This window comes from Podarcis bocagei (assembly GCF_964188305.1).
Source record: "Podarcis bocagei genome assembly, chromosome: 14".
NCBI lineage: Eukaryota > Metazoa > Chordata > Lepidosauria > Squamata > Lacertidae > Podarcis > Podarcis bocagei.
In genome coordinates, this window is record NC_138139.1 from 24266578 (window position 1) to 24274795 (window position 8218).

An 8218-nucleotide genomic window follows, 5' to 3' on the forward strand; every position below is an offset into this window, starting at 1 on the left:
GAAGAGGCCTACTAGATTAGGTCCTAGAGCCCAGGATCCTATTCTCACATGTGCCTCTGGAAAGCCCACGAGAAGGAGCTGAGCACAACAGCACTCTTCCCACTTGGGATTGCCAACACACTCAAGGAGACTCGGGACAAGATAGATGGGTAACAGGTTGTATTTGTTAAAACGTAACAACTATAGAAACTTCAGTCAGAATATTTAACCAAATTAACCAAAACCAGTGAGGTCCGGGCAATGAGGTGAATTGATGGGAGCATTTCTCCTCTCCTATCTCCTGAGCCAGCTGCCGGCTGCACACTGTGATCATGCAGCAAGGCCTGAGGAAACTCCTCCCTCCTCACTGCGTGCTCCTTGGGTATATGAAGCTTGACATGCACACCATAGCTCCATTGGCCAACGTTCACCCCAATGTGCCTGACAGGCCCAAACACCAGTCTGGCTCCAATATTTGTCCAATGTTTTCCAAACTCCACTCACCCACCTGGACCAAATGTCAATTAGCTAGATTCTAACAACACAACAGTGTGAAATAGGCGAAAAAGATGTGACACGGGCCAGTTAGGGTCACCCCAAATAAATCCTGTTCAGCCTCCCTCAAAGAAGGCAACTAGCAGAGACCACCCTGGAAAAGTATACCTGAAGGAGCGTCTCCACCCCCATCGTTCTGCCCAGATACTGAGGTCCAGTGCTGAGGGCCTTCTGGCGGTTCCCTCACAGCGAGAAGCCAAGTTATAGGCAGAGAGCCTTCTCAGTAGTGGCACCCGCCCTGTGGAATGTCCTCCCACCAGATGTCAAAGAGAAAAGCAACTACCAGACTTTTAGAAGACATCTGAAGGCAGCCCTGTTTAGGGAAGCTTTTAAGACTATGGTATTTTAATATTTTGTTGGAAGCCGCCCAGAGTGGCTGGGGAAACCCAGCCAGATAGGCGGGGTATAAATAAATTAATTATTATTATTATTATTTACCGTGCCAGGCATGATTTCACACACTTTTAGCATGTCATCTCTTACTTGCCTTTTCTCTCAAAATCTCCCCCTTTGCTCACAGTGCTTTAGTTTTCAAACGTCCCAGTGCGTATAAAGGTGCTGTATATAAACTTCCTCACACGCGGCTAACGCAATGCCCGAACTCAATCCAGCTTTCTTTTGCTCCATATCACCCATCTCCATATGTTCTAATGTTTCGAATGTTAGGATTTACATTGTTAATTCAAATGATCCTTGCTGGCCGTGGAGGCAAAATAATAATAATTGTCATTGTTGTTTTCAAAACTCACCGCTTGCATCTCTTTCCCCGAGGAAACATTTTGACAGCTCCGTGCCCAAAATAGCACAATCGCTGCGGCAAGCTCTTTGCCACTAACTGTCGAAAATGTAAGAAAATAGCAAAGTTAAAGAGCACTAATGCATTCCACATATTCAAAATACATCAAAGAAAAGATCTCAGCACTGGTGAAGGAAGTTTCAAAGAACATATTCATATAGTTCCCTCACTCTCTCTTTTGCTCCCCACCCGACTTTACAGTGAAAATGGCCATAATTTAAGTGCATAGAATATTGTAATTAAAGAGAGAGAGAGAGAGAGACCCAAACACCTCTGTTCTTCATTTAACAATATTACACATAAAAAAATTCATCTTCATTCATAGGAACAGTCCATCTGAAGCCAGATTTATGCCAAAGCTTGGACCTAAGTTCATAATGATATCTGCCAAGAGCAAATGCTTTATTACATCCTTACTGTGCTGTGTACAAAAGCAGGAATTGTGTGAAGATTAGGTAGGTCCACAAGGTATCTTCTGAACACTAGTTGGACAGACTGGGTCATAGGATAAGGCCTGACATAACACACACAAACATTCCCTTTACAAGAGCTTTCAGGCCAGGTCTTCTTCTTTTGCTCTGAACAACACAATGGTTCGATCTTGCTAGGCTTTGAAAATGTCTCACCTTGACTGGTCAACCGTGCCACATCTTGTTTCCTCTTGGACCTTGACATACTGAATATTCCTGGGATGAAGCATGAGATTTGTTGCATCTTCTACTTCCCAGTCTCATTTACTGAAGCAGGAGCCATGGGAAACCAGCACTCCCATGTATCCCAGCAGGAAATGACATTCCTGAAACATGCTCAGGGCACCCACACCTTGAGAATAGGAGAGCCCTTCCTTTCATCACTCTACACCCTTCTCACAAGGATTAAAGATCAGGCAGGTAACCAGCAGTTAGAGCTATCATAGAGACTGTTGGTGTCCTGATCAGCCCAAGGAAGAGCAGATATGAAGAGACAGTGCCTGGAAAGTGACTTCAATATTTAGTCTATAACCCACCTTTCCTCCAAGGTGCTTCTTGTGGAGTATATGGCTCTTTGCCTCTCCGTTTTCTATTCATAACAACCCTGTGAGGTGGGTTAGACTAAGAGATCAGTTACTGTTCTCCCAGGTCCTAGTCCAACATTCTAACTAATACACCACACTGGTTGGTCACTGTGGGAACAGAAAATTGGACTAGATGGGCCTTTCCTATATTGTCAAGGACCACTCCACCCCACCCTTTGAACCAGCACTGTCTGGGATAAAAAAATGAGTAGTGGTAATCGGTGGGTTACATTACCTTTTCGGGAAATTGAGTTCAACTAGGTAGATCCCAGTTTGTGCAGACCTGACCTGAAGGAAAGTCAAAAGTTCAAGTTGAGGATTTGACTCAAGCTTGCAAATTCATCTAGAACTCCATTAAAATGTACCAACGTGTGTGTGTGTGTGTGTGTGGTTGTTGCTGCTGCTGCTGTTGCTGTTTCTAATGTGAATAATGAAAAATAATTTATAATAAAATCTACCAAGAGCACGTGAAAAGGAATGTTCTTCTAATTAGGAGAGGTAACTTTGGGAGAATAGTTTTGAAAGTTGACAGCATTTCTTTACATCGGGGAGGGGGGAACATACTCATTTCATTTCAATCATTTCCCTGCTTCGACTGCAAAAGTAAATGCATATGGCATGAAAATCTGTTATAATCTAGCACTTTACACCTTGATATGTACCTGCTCCAAATTCATTTGTCTATAAATTAACCACACATGGTGGTTGTCACTTGGGATCGTTTTGTCATGTGTTAGTATAGAACGGCTGAGTGTGGAAAGAAGTGTGTGTTTGTGCGTGCTTAAATGTCTCATTGAGTCGAAATAACAAACCTACTTGTCAGATATCAAAGGGAAAAATAGATGGGGACAAATTACATTCTAGCCGCATTTGTGCTTTGTTTTTTAAATCTGCTTGGGAAGCCTGCTATTCTAAACTTCTATCTAATATGAACATATGAGGCTGCCTTATGCTGAGTCAGACCACTGGTTTAGCTAGCCCAGTCTTCTCTACCATTGACTGTCATTTGGCTCTCAAAGATTTTTTGGGGGAGGAGGGTGTCTAAGATCCTTTTCAACTGAAGTTGCCCGAAATGGAAGCTAGCACCTTCCAATGTCAAAGTTTGGGCCTGTGGCGATCACACAGGGTCCCTGGACGTTTCACTGTCTATTGATCCCTGTACCACCACTTTATTTCTCACTGCTACCACCCAGGCCCTACCTGGTACAATACTGAGTCCAGTCAGGGTTAAATTGGAACATAAACTTCTGTTTATTTATTGCAGTTTAACAAGCATGTGGTTTCATAAACGGTATCAGTCAATTACAATCATGGGGTGCCTATCCAGACCTATAACTTCTGCTACCTGCTCTCACTCACTAAACCACCTCTCAGATATTTACTTGTTTTCCTAGCACCTAACTGTTCCTGACTCAGCTTATTTCGCTACACTAACTCAACCTACTCACAGACTCTATCCCAATTCACTTCCACTACAACCAACCACCCAACTCCCAACGAACACCTCTCTTTGCCCCTCCCAGAGCTGGTTTTATAGTCCCTCTGACTCCACCCCCCGGGTTCTGATTGGGTAACCTGTTTAACTATTTCACCTCCAGCACTCTCATATATTAATGTCACAGGGCCCTCCCACCGAAAGGGGATGAGTTTCATCAAAAAGTCGGGACTCAAGCAGAACTGATGTCCTGAGTATTGTCAGATGAGGATTTGGTCTGTGCCCCAGCACAGTTCAATGCAGTCATTCAGATAACAAAGCAATCCCCAGCAAGTCTATCTATTGAGGGCACGTCTGTAGTATGGATGTAAGAAGGCATCCTTTTCCATTCCATCCTATGCTCATCACTTGCAGCCCTGTTTCCATTCTGCTGCAGTTTGTCTTCTGCCAAAAACTATGATGAATTACATAATTTAGTAATTTGCATACCTTGCATTGTCATTACATCATTCCACCCCAAAGGCTGCCTCCTTCCCTACAGAGCTTCCCAAGTGTTAATTGGCAGAGGGCCCCCCCTTGGTAGTTCTACCTCCCTCAGAAGTTCAGGGGGATGCTCCAGGAAAGGGCATTCTCAGCAGCAAATCCTAAATTGTGAAAATCACCCCTTACAGAGGTGCATCCAGCTTTTTTGCTGTACAGGCTAAGAGACTGTGCTACATACTACTGCCATTAGTAAAAGAAGAAGAACAAAAAGAGCAAGGCAAACAAATTACCACTAGCCAACTATAATAATAGATACTCAGTTTGGTTGTACTGGTGGAAGAGTTACACTGGAACTTGGCAGAGCCGTGTTCAACCCTCAAGCCATGGAAGCCACTTTGTGTCAGTCCCTATCTACCAGCCTGGATGAGTACGTAAGAAATGGCCCTGCTGGAGCCACCTTTACCTATGCCCTGTAAATAAAACCATTTATCTGCCCAAATTCACAAACTCTATCCCTATGGAGCCAGAGATTTCATAAGGATCTGTGACCCTATCTAAACAGAGATTGCCTCAACTCTGTGCTCTGTTACCTCAGTTGTGGATTTCCCTCCCCACAGAGGAGAGTCTTCCATCTGCAGTTTTCAGTGAATGCTAAAGTGTAGACTGACCTTTGACACCTGAGATGTGTGTTTTCAGGACCCATCCTATTTCTGGGACGGTACTTTGTTTGAACTGCATTTTAACTTTTTGTAACCTGCCCTGCGACCTGCTGGTGAAGGATGGGTAGTAATGATGATGATGATGATGATGATGATGTTAACAGCAACAACAAGCTTCAGATTGTACCATTGAAATGTGCTGGTGCTTAGGTACCTTTAAAGCCCTCTATGGCTTGGGACCGAGAAAGGGAAATACGGCTTCTAGCAATATGCCTCTGAGCACCAGTTGGTGGGAATCACTAGTGGGGAGAGCTCTGTTGGAGAGAGCTCTGTTGGTGAGATACAAATGCACTGGCAGAGCCAATCTGGCACTCCTCCTGATGTATCTGCACCACACTGACCTCTCCACTCCTCTTCTTTGTCCCAGGAAGCAACAGTGACCCACTTTCTGGGCAGCTGGCATAGGAGCTCTGCCCCACCCGATGACTCACTTCTGATCCTGTCTGTGTAGCCTATAGGGAGCAATAGGATATATGTCCAAGACTTTGTAATCATAATTATTGTTTTGTTCTCTTTTATTATATTTCAGGAAGTATTTGGTTATGGCACCCATAAGCAGAATATGAACAGAGTCAGCTGAGTCATTGTTTCATTCACACTTTGCTCTTACTTCAAAAAATTAATTATTTCTCCACTTACGATTTTTACGATGTTCAAATAGTGTGTGGAGGGGGGAACCTCTAAAGGTTTTCTCTCCCCTACCCAACTCTAAAGATATGTATATTACAGAGACACAGCATATTTTCAACCTGTGATCAGCATTTTTTCCCCTAAAGGGGAATATTCTCAAGCAGAAAACCCCCTCTGCAACTCAAAAGTAATTTCAGCAGCAAAAGTAGATTAAATATCCACCATATTAGTCACACAGCATTAGATGGAATTGGATTGACTGGGAAGAGGTCAAAGAGTTACTGAAGGTTTTCGCCCGCTGGAGGAGCAATAAAATTCAACCATACTTAAAATCATTAGCTCTAAACCCTTTGATATGAGATCCAAATAGCCAATGCTCACACAAGGAACTACCAAGCTCCATGCCAAGTATTTTATTTTTCTTAAGCGGCACAGAAGCTCTTCTTTTAAAAGCTACATTTTCACCTGAATCTTTAAATGAAGTGCTGGAACAGAGAAGAAAAAGTGAATGTGCTTACCTGTGCAATCTGGGAGTAATTGGAGAACAAGTTAAGAAAATGAAAGGAGCCACTCCCTGCTAATGCTGAATTCATAAAATGCGAAGAGATGAATTCATTCTAGGAAGCAGCTTTTTAGTAAAGATCTAACATGTATTTCAGGAGAAGGTGAGGAAAGAAATTGTGCAAATCAATGGTCAGCAACTAACATTTTTTATTTTATTTTTTGTCTTTAAAGGCGCCAAGAGAATCAGTTGTGTCCACAGCCTCCCTTATTACTTGAGGAGCTCATTTCTAGCCACAAGGGGAAAGGGGTCTTTGGGCAAATCCAGCCCTGGCGTGAACAGCAACACTGGGTTTAGCAAAGCTAGGCCTGTTTGACAAGGTCCTTTCCTGCTTCTAGGAGTAGGGGCCATTGGAGAAAATTGCTCAGTGTGCATTTTAACATGATCCTATAAAATTTATGCTCCTCAAACTAGTACATGAACCGAAGCACTGCTGGGAGAAACACTAGGAGTGTTTCTAAAATTTGCACTCCTCCAAATCTCGTGAAGCAGTTCTCTAACCAGAGAAACTGTACAAAAATGTGCGTGTTTGTGAAAAGTGCACTTGAGGATTTGTACAATAGTGAAAGGAACATGCAAGAAGGCATTCTATTGGGTAAATGTTGCATATACTAGACACCATTACATGTGCATATGAGGAGCACTGCACACGGGAATGTGTAAGCATTTCCATGAGGGCATTTTATTAAATGCAGAAGTATGTAGAAAAGGGGCACTCAAAATTAATATTCTCACCAGCAGGAATGGGCCAGGAATGAAGTTTGCTTTGTATTGTAATGTGAACTTACCTTATTCATACTTCGTTGTTTCAGTACATGGCCAAACATAAGAATATAAGAAGAGCCCCCTGGGTCATGCCAATGACCCATCTAGTCCAGCATCATGTTCTCTCAATGGGATGCTCGCCAATCAGAAGGTCAGCAGTTCGAATCCCTGCAAATGGGTGAGCCCCCGTTGCTTTGTCCCAGCTCCTGCCAAACTAGCAGTTCAAAAGCACACACAGTGTGAGAAGATAAATAGGTACTGCTGCGGCGGGAAGGTAAATGGTGTTTCTGTGTGCTCTGGTTTCCATCATGGTGTTCCATTGTGCCAGAAGCGGTTTAGTCCTGCTGGCCACATGACACGGAAAGCTGTCTGTGGACAAATGCCGGCTCCCTCGGCCTGAAAGTGAGATGAGCGCCACACCCCATAGTCGCCTTTGTCTGGACTTAACCGTCCAGGGGTCCTTTACCTTTTCCACTTCTCTCAGTGGCCACCCAGATGCCTATGGGAAACCCTCTGGCAGGATCTGAGCAACTGGTATTCAGAGGCATAATGGCTCTCTGGCACTGGAGGTAGAACCTAGATAGCCTTGTCTTCCATTAATTTGCCCAGTCATCTTTAAAACCATCCAAATTGACAGCCATCACTGTCTCCTGTGATTGAGCTTCATATGGACAGTCATTGGTTCTGGCTCCACCTCCCCTTGCCTGTCGCTGCACCCAATGTAGAACTTGCCTTCTGCCCTGCCATCACAGGTGGTATTTGCACCAAAGGGATGTGATGCAAAGAGAAATGTAAAAGTTAGTAAAAAGAAAATTGCAGGAAAAGGGGGGGAAGGCAGGGGAGCAATTACATCTCATGCAGACAGTGACATGCCTAAGTTTTTGAACTAGTTCTCTATTTAATAGGAAGAATGGTTTCTACCTGAGAGAAAGCAGATAAAAGAAAGACTTCTCGGTAACTAATAACCAGCTGACACGCTTCTGTTGATTTTGTACATTTCTTCCCTGCTCATTCTGGAAATGACAAGGATAATTAAAGTTGTTAACTACACTGGGCGACGTGTCAGTCAAAGAAAATATCACTCTTATAATTTATTTCAATGCAATACCGCCATCCAAGATGATGTGCTAGGAATGAATCCCCCCACGAGAAAAGATTTATTCACAGGAGGCTTGGAGGGAAGAGAGCGAAGGAGAGAAAGAAAAATATATATTCTGGATGGGGAGGTGAGGCATTGAAC